The 14,457-nt window shown below is 38.0% G+C and overlaps 1 pseudogene; it reads right to left on the minus strand.

The window, feature by feature from the left end:
- Nucleotides 1-14,457, minus strand: part of LOC142840492 (small ribosomal subunit protein eS6-like) — a 146,452-nt pseudogene that overhangs the window by 37,584 nt on the left and 94,411 nt on the right.

Consider the following 14,457-nt stretch of genomic DNA (forward strand, 5'->3'; position numbering starts at 1 on the left):
CATTTAATTTTTCAAAATGTAACTTGGGGTTGGAATTCAAAAGAGATATGCAGATATTATCTGTGAAATGTTATAACTGAAAAATCATGCTTTAATTTCAATATCTGTTTCCCTGTGAGAGCTAGCAAATATATACATATACACATGTCATTATTATTAAATAGTTTTTATCCCAAAAGAATGAGTGACCTTTGTAGATGATATCTTCAGTTAGCAATATCTGAGTTTGTACATGCCTGAAGGTACATCATGGGGTTAATGGGATTCCTTGCTAAACTGAGATAGAAGTTATTTTGATTTTTTTGTATTCTACTGATTACTTCTTAAACTAAATGTGTTAGATATTTTTCTGTTTTTATTGAACTTATACGTTTCAAAAGGGAAGACCCCCAAAAAAGTAAAAAAAAAAATAAGGAAGACCTTTTAACCATTAACATATCTTGTGAACAGAGATTTGAGTACATCTGCCTCCCAATAATTCCAATATCTCTTTCACTGAAATTGCTTTGATCATTTCTGAGAAAGAAAGAAATCCATTTCTACCATAGGTCTCATATTTGAGACGGTCTTTTCCTCTCAGGGAAGCTGCACAAAATCAAAATTCCAAATGAAGAATCACATAATACATGTTTACAATCTTCTTCAGTGTCACCCACATTTACCTTTGAGGAGAAAGATAAGAAAACAGGTGGGTGGGGCAGATCTTTAACAACCTCACCAAAGAGGATTGAAGAGAACCACAGCACTACTTTCAAGGCTGTTACGCACATTTTTCTTTCAGTGCTAAAACTAAAACCATGTCCCTGCACATGGTAAGTTTATACTCTATGACCAAACTATAACTCTCATCCCTGGATGTGCAATATAAAACTTGTTACACTTTGGAAAACTCACTCAGGGTTTGCTCTTCATATTTTTGTCTTTAATTAAGAAACTAAAAGCTGCTTTAGAACACAACAAGCAATATGATTATTCTTTGTTCATTCTGATGTTCAAACTCTTGGAGCTTCTAGCCCATACCCTGTTCCTTTTTTAATCTTTAAAAATACTTTTATTTATTTATTTATTTTTATTTTTTAATTTATCAGATATTTTATTACTATATAAATAATACCAATCAAAATTTCCACTCCCTCCCCTCCTCCCACTTCCCTTCTGCTCCCCTCCAGTTTTAAGAGAGGGCAAGGCACCTTGCCCTGTGGGAAGTCCAAGGCCCTCCCCACTACATCCAGGCTTAGGAAGGTATGCATACAAAGAGAATAGGATCCCAAAAAGCCAGTACACTCAGTAGAGACAAATCCCAGTGCCATTATTATTGGCTTCTCATTTTGCTCCAAATGTCAGCCACATTCAGAGAGTCTAGTTTGATCCTATGCTCATTCAGTCCCAGTCCAGCTGTATTTGGTGAGCTCCCATTAGCTCAGGTACACTGTCTTAGTGGGTGGACTAACCCCTCACCCCTCACGATCCTGACTTCCTTGCTCATATTCTCCCTCCTTCTGCTCTTCAACTGGACTTAGGGAGCTCAGTCCAGTGCTCCCATGTTTGTCTCTGTCTCTGTCTCCATCCATCGCCAGACGAAAGTTCTATGGTGATATTCAAGGTAGCCATCAGTCTGACCACAGGGCAAGGCCAGTTCAGGCACCCTCTCCTCCACTGCTCCTTTTCAAGAGGAAATAATCACCATTTCAAGGGAAAATAATCACCTTTGAAAGGTATCCAAACTCTTCCCTTAAGAGTCAAAAATTTGAGGTGGTAAACAACTGACTGCATTGAAGATCTGAAGCTCCTTAGTGTTACATCAGATTCATTTAATAATATAAACAAAAACTCTGAAATTGAAGGTTATGTGGAGCTGAATCCCTTCCCCAGAAATCATAAGAAGAGGTATTAAAAGATCATGTAAAACCATTTGGAACATGAATGCAGATCTTAGCAAAAGTATCAAATAGCTACCACTAGTAAAATTTGATACATAAGTGAAGACTATTTCAGAATGTCATCTCATACCAAAAACAAGTGGCATTTTGATTGTGATTTCTATTCCCGAGTTGCATCAAATCATGAACTGGTGATAAAACACTATGACCATGAGACTAGAAAGAAAAGTGTTGGACACATGAATATATCTTCTTTTTAATTTGACATTGGAGCTTTAATAATGGATAATAATTGACATTAATGGACATTCCTAAAACTGTCATTAATTTTGCATATTCTGAACAAAACTTGTAATGTGGTCTATTTGATTCCTTTGCATTACCAAATCAACAACAGCATCAATTATGAAACCATGTGCCAATGCATTTATTCCTTTTGATTTGTCAAGAGCTTACTTTTGTTGGGCTAAGCTTTTTCCTGGAAATTATAATGATCTGAAAAATCCTTTGCAGGGTCATTCAAAGAAGCTTTAGGGAGTTACTTAGATTAGGGCTATTCTTTTGTTCAAATTTTGTGAAAGAACAATTCCCAGATGACAGTAATAGTTGAAATAGCTGGGAAGTTCAGGAATTACAATAATGAGTAAAATTGACTACTTACTGTATGGACCATAGAAAACAATAACAAAGACCAAATATAACTGTCTCTAATATTCCTGATGAGGAATTATTTTCACTCTTGGAGTGCTGTTTGAACATGGTACATGCAGCAGTATAGGAAGGGTGGCTTTGACTTTGTAAGTACACAGAACAAATTCAGCTTCAATTTGAGCCACTGGATCACAGTACACTGTCACTAGAAAGTAAACATATTTGCTATGCCTAAGTAACTTGATTTTCTACCAGTGTAAGTCAAGACCTCCTCACAGGGTTATTCTCAGCACTTGGTTCCTAAGAATTTGATCACCTGGTTGTCATATATCCTTAAATATGGTTGGCAGGGGCCTGGAGAGATGGCTAAGCAGTTAAGAACTCTTTCTGCTCTTCTAGAGGAATAGAATTTAGGTTCCAGCACCTATGTTAGGTTGCTCCTATCCTCTTGTAACTCTATCTCCAGGGGTATCAGATGCTCTCTTCTGGCTTTTTCTGGAACATGTACTTAAGAATAAGAACACATACTCTTTTACGAACACACATGTATACATAGGATTAAAAGATATAAAATAAAATTATTTTTAAAATATTTCCATAATCTGGAAAATTAGACATAAAAGTGCAATAGGGACAATTAAGAAGAGGAAGGACATAAGAAATTAGGAAAAGGATGATGAGAGAGGGCAAAAGATGGAATATGACCAAAGCTTTTATACATGCAGAAAAATGTCATGATGTAGCATATTATTTTGTAAAGTTAATATATGTTAATAAAAATGTGAATAAAAATAGTTCCCACAACTGGTCATTATTTCACATGTGGCATGTTGGGTCTAGAACTCTATTGCTTTTCTTTCACCAATATAATGACATTATTGATTTTGCATACCTTATGAGTAGGATTTAGTGTACTTTACGTCATCCCCAAAGGTATTATGTTTTTTTCTCTGTGTGGCACAAATGTGACATTTGAATCACCCTTCATTGCTTTGTTCATAATGGGATGAAGGGAAGTTATTATTATGTACAAAGTTGGGTCTTCTTTTTTCCCTCCCTTAAAATTTTGATTGGTTTCTTTTTGGCATTGGAAATATGAAATTTGGGGTCTTGAAATTAGCCAACCCAGGATTTAATACCTGTTTCATTAATTTCTGGCTGATTTTAAGCCTAATGCATTGGCTTCCCACCATTATTTCATTTTTTTATTTGTTTAAACTGGTATCTTTTCTTGTCATTTCTGTTCCTCAAATGTGTGCTATATCTCAGTGTTTTACTTCTCCTTTCCTTTTCTCTGCATCTTCACTAGAGCTGTGGGTTTTTAATTCACCTCATTGATTTAATTTTTTTCTTTGCAAAGTGTTAATCTGCTATTTAGTTCAGAATCATCTGCTTTTATAATTTTGATTTTTTTGAAGACAATGCAGTATAAAATACTGAACTGTTTTTCTTTTTCATGTTGGCTGAAGTTTTCATTTGCTCTGTTAGTTTTTTTCTTTTCAAGATCTGATCATTAATTTATTACTTTTTATTGATTTTTTCTATACTCCCCTACCTGCCTTCCCCCTCCCCTTCAACCTTCTCTCAATGTCCCCATTGAATGCAGAGAGCTCTGGCACTTAATAGAAGGAATCGTACACTAGCTCAGAACTAAAAAATATCCAGGTATTTATTAATAGATAAAACTTACAAATCATGATTCTTGTGTGAACAATGGCTAAAGATGAGATCCAAACAAACTGAACCAGCAAAACTTGGGTCCAGGGGGAAAGGCAGAGAGGAAGAAAGCCGGAAATGCTTCCCCATCCAGGTAAATTGTCTATGAGACCATGCCCAAGTAGGCAGGTAATTGTTAGCTATACACCTTCCTGCAGCACCCCATGCTCCCAATTTACTCTGGAAATCTTGTCTTTTTCTACTTCCCATGTAAATTAGATCTATGTATATCTCTCTTAGGGTCCTTATTGTTGTCTAGGTTCTCTGGGATTGTGATTTGTGAGCTGTTTTTCTTGGCTTTATGTTTAAAAGCCACTTATGAGCAAGTACATGTGATAATTATCTTTCTGGGTCTGGGTTACCTCACTCAAAATGATCTTTTCTAGCTCCATCCATTTGCCTGCAAAATTCAAGATGTTATTTTTTTTCTGCTGTGTAGTACTCCATTGTGTAAATGTACCACATTTTCCTTATCCATTCTTTGGTCAAGGGACATTTAGGTTGTTTCCAGGTTCTGACTATGACAAACAATGCTGCTATGAACATAGTTGAGCACGTGTCCTTGAGATACGATTGAGCATCCTTTGGATATATACCCAAAAGTTAGATTACTGGGTCTTGAGGAAGGTTGTTTCCTAATTTTCTGAGAAATAGCCACACTGACATCCAAACAGACTGCACCGGCTTGCATTCCCACCAGCAACTTCCGCAACCTCTCCAGCATAGGTTATCATCAGTGTTTTTGATCTTGGCTGTTCTTATAGGTGTAAGATGGAATCTCAGAGTTGTTTTGATTTGCATTTCTCTGATTACTAAGGATATTGAGCATTTCCTTACGTGTCTTTCAACCATCTTAGATTCCTCTGTTGAGAGTTTTCTGTTTAGGTCTGTACTTCATTTTTTAATTGGATTATTTGTTCTTTTGATGACCAATTTCTTGAATTCTTTGTATATTTTGGAGATCAGTCCTCTGTCTGATGCGGAGTTGGTGAAAATCTTTCCCATTCTGAAAAGCAATCTACAGATTCAATGCAATGCCCATCAAAATCCTTCACAGAACTTGAAAGAATGGTACTCATCTTCATATAGTGTAGTACGAGCTGTGGTCCTCTTCCCACAGCCCGGCTCCTGGCCGCTTGGCTAGCTTATACCCCTAAATACCAACACACAAATTGTATTCTTTTAAACACTGCCTGGCCCATTAGTTTCAGCCTCTTAACCCATTTCTAATAATCTATGTAGCACCACGAGGTGCGCTTACCAGGAAAGATTCAGCATGTCTGACCTGGTGGCTGGCTGCATATCGTCTGCCCTGGAGAGAGCTGCATGGCGTCTGAGCTCACTTCCTCTTCCTCCCAGCATTCTGTTCTGTTTACTCCGCCTATCTAAATTTTAACAGGGCCAAGGCAGTTTCTTTATTTAACCAATGACCTTCCTCCCTCAATATAGAAAAGCAAAACAAAACAAAACAGGATAGCCAAAACAATACTGTACAATAAAAGAACATCTGGAGGCATCACAATCCCTGACTTCCAACTCTACTACAGAGCTATGGTACTGAAAACAGCCTGGTATTGGCATAAAAACAGACAGGAGGACCAATGGAACTGAATTGAAGACTTGGATATTAATCCACACCCTTTCAAACACCTAATTTTTGAGAAAAAAGCAAAAAATACCAAATGGAAAAAAGAAAGCATATTTAACAAATGGTGCTGGCATTACTGTATATCAACATATAAAAGAATGAAAATAGATCCATATTTATCATCATGCACAAAACTCAAGTCCAAATGGATCAAAGACCTCAACATAAAGCCAGTTACACTAAACCTCATAGAAGAGAAAGTGGTAAGTACACTTGAACACATTGGCACAGAAGACCACTTCCTAAACATAACCCCAGTAGTACAGACACTGAGAGAAACAATTAATAAATGGACCTCCTGAAACTTAAAAGCTTCTGTAAAGCAAATGACATGGTCAACAAGATAATTTGTTACTTTTAAAGACTCTTGGTTTTTACTGGATGCAGACTTAGAAGTAGAAGCTCTCAGAGAAGAGAGCCTACATCTCCTGGCAATCTGTTCCTGGCATTTCTCTTTGGATTCCTTCAGTCTCTCAAACAAAAGTTTATCATATCCTACAGCCCCTTTAATTTTCTTAGTATATTGTTTCTTCAGAGCAATATATTGGTGTTTGTGTTTTAGGACACGCAGATGAGTGAGACACTGAATATTTGGTTTTCTGGTCCTGGGCTTCTTACCTACTTTGTTTAAGAACATTATGACAACATATTAGTGGGCATTGTTTCCTTTAAAGATGTTGAAAACTTTTCAGATTCTTCTAGCTGTTTTAGGTCCCAATCACTGAGGTACAATAGTGTCTGTCAGTCCAGGAATATTCTTCTCTCCTTTCTTTACAATAACTAAGTTAAGAACACTCAGATTGGCATTAACAATGCCTCTCTGAGCAGACTTGTTCTTCCTCTCTCCAGTTCTTGGTCGTTAACAAGAATGTCCCTTACTCAACCACAGGTACACTCTGGCATAATTCAGGGAAAACCTTGTCTGTCATTCCCATCACTGATTTAGATCACACAAGCTTGCTGTTCTTCATACAGACTATCATCAGCTGCTTCTATGGCCATTTCTTTCACATAGAAAGTACAAATATTCCGATAGAACATCCCCATTGTCTCAGTGTGTGGGTGCACCTCTCGCGGTCCTGAGTTCCTTGCTCGTGCTCTCTCTCCTTCTGCTCCTGATTCGGACCTTGGGATTTCAGTCCGGTGCTCCAATGTGGGACTCTGTCTCCTTTCATTGCCTGATGAAGGTTAATATCCAGGAGGATGACTATATGTTTTTCTTTGGGTTCACCTTCTTATTTAGCTTCTCTAGGATCACTAATTATAGGCTTAATGTCCTTTATTTATGGCTAGAAACCAATTATGATTGAGTACATCCCATGTTCCTCATTTTGAGTCTGGCTTACCTCACTCACGGCCAGCTGGACTGGGTCTGAAAAAGCATGGGATAAAACCGGACTCACTGAACATAGCGGACAATGAAGACTGCTGAAGTCAAGAACAATGGCACTGGGTTTTGATCCTACTGCACGTTCTGGCTTTGTGGGAGCCTAGGCTGTTTGGATGCTCACCTTAATAGACCTGGAAGGAGGTGGGAGGTCCTTGGACTTCCCACAGGGCAGGGAACCCTGACTGCTCTTAGGACTGATGAGGGGGGGAGTTGTTTGGGGGAGGGGGAGGGAAATGGGAGGCGGTGGCGGGGAGAAGGCAGAAATCTTTAATAAATAAATAAGTAAATAAAAAAAGAAAGTACAAATATTGTGTTAATTGTCTACTTCAATGAGTTTCTGATAGCTGCTGGCTAAGAAGAAACTATTCCTTCATCTTGATGCAGCCGACTGCCTAGGAGACATCCCAGAAAAGAGTCCCTAGATCTTTTTTCCTTTACTCTCGACTACCCCTATGAATACTTTTTACTGTGTCCCAACACCAAATGCCATTTCTTACATTTTCCTTATTTCTGTGTTAAATATTTTTGTTACAGGAAGTTCCTTTGCTTGAGATTTAAAAGCTACATGCTAAATTTCTCTTTACTTAATTCTGGAGTGCAGTTCATCTATCCCTGACATCTGTCAATAGGATCGTGCTGCAGGTTTCATTGTCCTGCCATGAAAATGCCTACACCAAGAGAGCAGTTGAAAAGCCATTATCTCTCCATGGAGGGCGTATCAATCTTTTCCTCAGAGTTACCTTCCCCAGCTCTGTAGCATTCAGATGCAGTTCTTAAGTAAGCAGTGTGTTTGAGCTCCCATCAAACTTAACTAATATAGATGGGTGGTAGGCTAGATTTGACCTCTGGGTTATTTTTTATTGATGTCTGTTCTAGCTTGGCTACTCTATCAAAACAAAGAGTATAGCTGGTTGTTTACTTCCGTAGGACCTATAACAGCTGTCAGTTCTTCTTAGGCATTCAATAATTAACTGACTAGATAAGCATCATTTCATTAGGAGAAAATAGCCTCTACCTACTATCAATCCTTTTTGCTGATATCAGTCTCGTATGGATCATTTCCATTTTATCACCCACCTTAACTTTACTGACATGATTAGTTTTATGAGGAACTACCTCTTTATCCTAACACTGATACAGATGTTACTGTGGGAATACTTCTGAAATTTGACTGCATTGAAATTGGTGGATTTTATGGAAATTAGATCACCTGACAACATGCAGTATGTCATTCAGTTGAAAATCTTAAGAACAAAGACTGATGTTTCACAGAGAAATGCTTCTGCAGCATGGATACCTAGCTTGAGTTTCCATGCTCCAGACCCAAGACTACCACTGAGTTCTACCTGAGCCTTAGCTCACATTGCTGACTTCAAGCCCCAGAAATGAGTCAATTGTTTAAAATAAGTACTTATGTTTGTACCTGCATGTACACACACATAAACACACACACACACACACACATATATATATTCCTCCACCCATCTATTCTGCCTATCTATCTATCTATCTATCTATCTATCTATCTATCTATCTATCTATCTATCTATCTATCATCTATCTCCTCTATTACTTTCTGTCCATCTATTATGTTTAATTATATCATATCTATTAACTATCAATCACCTATTTGTCTCTATCATCTATATATTATCTTCTATTTACATTTATCTGTTTATTCCATTCATTTATATTTCCTTTTAAAAACATAACCAGAAATTGATGTGATGCCAGAAATAAAAAAGAGCAGGTGCTTTCCTGAATAGGTACTCCACTCCCACTTTAAAAACTCAAGTCTTCCCAGATGTTTGAATTTTTACTCACTGTTATCTAATGACGTTTCTATGTTTCAGGTTTCAAGAGTTCTCAGTATGCTGCAATAGGATTCATCTGGGGATTGATGTCATTTTTTTAAACCATGTGCTATTTTTGCCATATCGAACCTTAGTTCTTCTGAATCATGCTTTCTAACATAACAACATTTAGGATTGTATACTGATGCATTTAAAACAATAGCGTAGAACCACAATATTTCCTCCATGCTTCATTTAATGCTGTTCCATGAGCTCCAAGCACTGAATCAATACCTACTGTGCTTTGTGCCAAATATAACTTCCACAATCATTTTGCTTGTAGAAGTTTTGCCGTAACTTCTGCATGATTCCTAGGATTTATCATGTGGGATATTGTTGTGAGTCCAAAAAAAACCATCGTGAAATTTGCAATATAATCATGATTCAAGGGAATAAGACAAAATATTCTTTGAATATTGAATTGAAACTGAATTGAAGTTTCTCCAAAAGCAACTGGAATGTGGGGCATTAACCTTCCGACAACCATTAGGCTGCTGTCATTTGCTGGGAAATGATTGTCAAGGCAGGTTTATCTAGAAGCCAATTAGTCTTTACATAACCTAGAATAATGCAGTTTAAGTAGGATCAAGAATCTCCCAGGAATGAGTTTGTTCTCACTTGCATTTCCTGGGTGTGTGTTTTCTTAATTAGGTCTACTGAGTGGAAAATTCCACATTCTTCCCTTGCAGTGTTGTGTGAGCAGCCTTCTTAACTGCCTCTATGTTTTTCTCATCCTTGGGCTTATGCCCATTATAAGCAATCCATTGTGGAGTTTAGTGTATGAGGTAAACCAAACACCTCACAGTGAGGGAAATCTCTACTTTTTCTTTAGGGAGTCTTCGAAGCTTCATTTTATCTAATATCCTGTCAAGAAATATTGCAGTCAGTAGGTTGTACACCAGCAACTCACAAATGTCTGCTTGTCTCAGCTCTTTCCAGGATACAAAGTTGAATGTTTAACATTATATCATTGTGAAGTGGTAAATGGTACCACTTCAACTATTATGTTTGATGCCATGCTTCTTTGATGAGGGTATCAGTCATTTATAGAATGCGTAGTTGGAAGGTTGCATGAAGTGACTTTTGGATAAATACATGTATGTTAACAAATTTCTTCAAGTGTTTTGTGTTATGACTTCCCTTTTGTTGGTGGAGAGAGAAAGTAGAAAAGCTTCTATGAGACGTGCAGAGAGCAGGGGGAAATCCAGAATGTGAGATAGGACTTTTGCATCCTTCTTCTTGTGCTGAGAGCTTTCGTAGTGTGCAGATCCATGTTGGGCTATGGAATAATTGCAGCCCCAAAAGCAGGTATGAGGAAGCTATCATTGTGAACATGTCTGACTCCTGTGGGACCCAAAGTGAGCAGCAGAATAATAGAAAGAATGGCATAGCTGTTTCCTACTTAACTGGATCCAGCAGTCCAAGTTAGCAAATACAAACCCCTACATATGTTATTATTCCTTCTCTAAGGCAATAAAATATTTGCATATAACTTGCACACACCAGATCATGGAACTTAGGACACTCAAAACAAAGTGCAACCTTTCTTCTGTGATTGGCACACTTATAATGATAAACTGTCTAGAAAACAGGTAACTTGTCATTCACCATTTTTGGCTCTTAAAAAAATCTTTCTATAAGCTGAGTGTGGTGGTGAACTTCTTTAATCTAAGAAGCACCTAGGAGGCAGAGGCAGGCAGATCTATATAAGTTCCAAGCTGGCTTGGTCTACACAGTGAGGTCCAGGACAACTAGGGCATAGGTAGAGAGTCCTTGTCTCAAAAACAGACAGACAAATAACAACAACAAAACAAAAAAATTGAGCTGGGCAGTGGTGGCACATGCCTTTAATCCTAGTACTTGGGAGGTAGAGGTAGGCAGATCGCTGTGAGTTTGAGGCCAGCCTGGTCTACAAGAGCTAGTTCCAGGACAGGCTCTAATACTACAGAGAAACCCTGTCTCAAAAAACCAAAAAAAAATCTTTCTGCCTCCTGTTTTGCCATGATCTCTGAGTCTTCAGAGGAAGAGAAGTATTGATGTTCTCTTACTGAGAATTTTCCAATGTTTTAGTCTCTGAACAGTTAGCACTTGTGGGTCTCTCCGTGTTTAACACTATCTATTGAAAATAGGAGTTTCTTTGGTATTTAGAGATGCACTGATCTATGGGTATAACAATAAATCATTAATAGTCAGTTTAGTAATATACCCATTTAGCTGTGGTAATACTTCACTGGAAGGACGCATGCCTAAGGGTCTATGGACAGCAAAAACAGTGCTTGATGAGTTTTCAAAAAAGAATGCACAACATTGGGTAAGTAGGGTAATGTATCTAGAACTACTGGGGATTAAATATAATTAAAATACATTATAAAAATTCTCAAAGAAGTAATAAAAACAAGAAAAAAATAATAACTAAAAATGATGTGCTTTGAATTAGTTGTGGGCACTTCATAATAACTCACTAAAGAATGCTTGCTGCAGGGAGGCATATTTATTTTCTATGGTTGTAGAACCATTGACCAAAAGCTTAGTAGTGTTTAATAATACAAGCTTGTATGTTACCAGTTTCTAATTAGTCACAGATATGGATGTGGGATAGTGGGGTCACCTGTGTGTGTGTGCCTCTCCAGGTTGAAATCATCATGTGGCATTTGACCTGTATTCCATTCTCCATCCTAGGTTTCCATCTACATTCACAAGTTGTTGGCAGAAATCATTTCCTTACAGCTGTGTCTTAGTGTTTGGGCTTTTGTTTTTTTCTGCTGGCTGCCTGCCTAGGCCACTTGCAAATTCTAGGAGTTAAGTGAAGGCCTTGTTACAAGCCCACACAGGAAGTTGATAAGAAAGTATCTGGTTCCTTCCTCCATGGGCTATGAGAGCTGCTATTGTTTCTTGTCATTTGTGTGTGTGTGTGTGTGTGTGTGTGTAGTTTGGTGTAGACTTGTGTATGTTACTGCATGTGCATGCATGTATGGAGGCCAGAGGTCAAACTCAAGTGTTATTCCTCAGCTTTTGTTGACTGTTTTTTAGAAAGAGTCTCTCACTGGCCTGGGGTGTGCCAATTAGGCTTGGCTTTACGGAATGGATATCAAGCCTTAGTGATCTGTCTGTCTCCACTTCTATAGTGCTTGCGTTATAAGAATGTGTCACACCTGGCTTTTTGACATGTGTTCTGGGGCTCAAACTCAGGTTCTCATGCATACCCAGTATTTTACCAACTGAGCTACCCCTAGACCCACTACTTGTCAGTTTTGAGCAGGGAGCGGGGAGTGAGTGAGTAGGAAACAAAAGTAAGCTTCCGTTTGATTAATTCACAGTCACCTGATGAGGGATTTAGTCCTTAGAGTTCTTACGCTTCCCACCTATGCTCATGGAAGGAGATACAAGGCACACATACTTGTATGTCAGAATTCTAGGACACATCTAAAGAGTCCCGCCTGCCATAGGTAAGATATAAGGGTAGAAAATGATATAAGTGCCTGAAGAACAAATACAACAGATTTTTAGATCAGTAGTTCTCAACCTTCGTAACACTTTAATATAGTTCCTCATGTCATGGTGACCCCAAATATAAAATTATTTTTGTTGCTGCTTCATGACTGAAATCTTGCTACTGTTATGAATCATAATGTAAATATTGCTGTCTTCTGATAGTAGGTGACCCCTGTGAAAAGGTCCTTCAACCTCCTTCAAAAGGGTCACAACCCACAGGTTAAGAACTGCTATGCCAGGTGGAGAAAATACAGTAAAGACCAAAAGGAATCATTACCCGGCAGGGACTTATCTTCTTTGGTTGATGTTATTGAGTGTGAACTGTACTTCTACAGGTGCAGCAGGTTATTGTGAGGCTTTGTGTGCATTGACATCAATCCATGAGGGTATGGAAGATTGTTTCCAGGAATTCTTGATCTGTAACACAAAAATACGTGGATAGTCAAGTCTCTTCTGTAAGACAGTGTAGTATTTTCATTTAACTTATGCACACCACCTCATATACATTAAATCATCTCTAGGTTACTCAAAATATCAATGTAAAGGACATTACTTTTAAGTGATATATAAATAGTTATACTGCATTGCTTGGGGAAAAGTTACAAGAAAGAAAATAGCACTTTTACAAGTTTAGTGCACATATAGTCCCTGTAACCCATGGATTTTCCTTCTGCTGTTGAATCAATGTTTACACAACTATATGTATAAACAGCCCAATATATGTATTTAATAATAATATTTGAAATATGTTTGGTGGTATATTTAATTTCTATTGTCACAATAACAAATTGTTATATACTGATGGCTTAAAACAAGCAAAATTTATGCTTACCAATCCTCAGAGTTAGGATTCAGAAGGACCTCAATGGACTAGCAATTGGTGTATGTTCTAGAAGGCTGTCCATTATCATGCTTGAGCCAGCTTCCAGAGGCTGACAGCACTTTTCACCTCATTGATACTTCTTTTTTTCCCCAAAAAGGTAATGCTTAAACTTCAAGCTTCACCTCTACAACTTTTTTTACTCTGTAGAGCCTCTTGCCATCATCATTCAGAGGCCTTTGTGATTTGGCCATGTCCACTGAATGGAATCTGGCCCCTTCTTTAAAATCAACTGGCCATAGACTTCAGTCTCATCTATATTACTCAGACACTAAAAAATGAAATCAAGAAATTCACAGGTAAATGGATAAAACTAAAAAAAATCTTCTTGGGTGAGATAACTTAGAATCAGAAAGACAAATATGGTATATATCTGCTTATATGTAGATGTTAGCTCTTAAGTCATTGATAAGCAAGCTACAAACCATATAACCACAGAGTTTAGATAGAGAGTAAGGGACTATGGTGGAGGGATGGAATTCCCTAGGAAGGAAAATAGAATAGGTAGTTATGCATGGGCAGGGTTGGAACTGAAATGGGGGGTCAAATAGAGAGGAGGGGAAAGAAGGGGGAGGCAGGGGATGAGAGGAGGAACAATTAAAACTAAGGGCCACTTGAGGGATCATATGGAAGTGTAATACAGCAGAAGTTTCCCGTAATATATACATATATAAAGGTGATCTAAATTAAATTGACAAATAACAGTGGAGACAGCCTTAACATTACATCTCTCATCACCGGATGAAGTTTTCACTACCAAGAATGGGTTACATATAATCAGTCCTTAGGCAAGGTGGTCCCACATGAATACCCAAACAACCCAGGCTATTGCCAAGGCTACTAGTGGCTCATCATAAGCTGATGGTAATGCCCTGTTGCTGAAGAGAACACCTATACAACTCACTGAATACAGAGAGTTCGAGCTGATGCCTACCTAGATCCTTCAC

Source organism: Microtus pennsylvanicus, chromosome X (genome assembly GCF_037038515.1).
Source record: "Microtus pennsylvanicus isolate mMicPen1 chromosome X, mMicPen1.hap1, whole genome shotgun sequence".
Lineage (NCBI taxonomy): Eukaryota > Metazoa > Chordata > Mammalia > Rodentia > Cricetidae > Microtus > Microtus pennsylvanicus.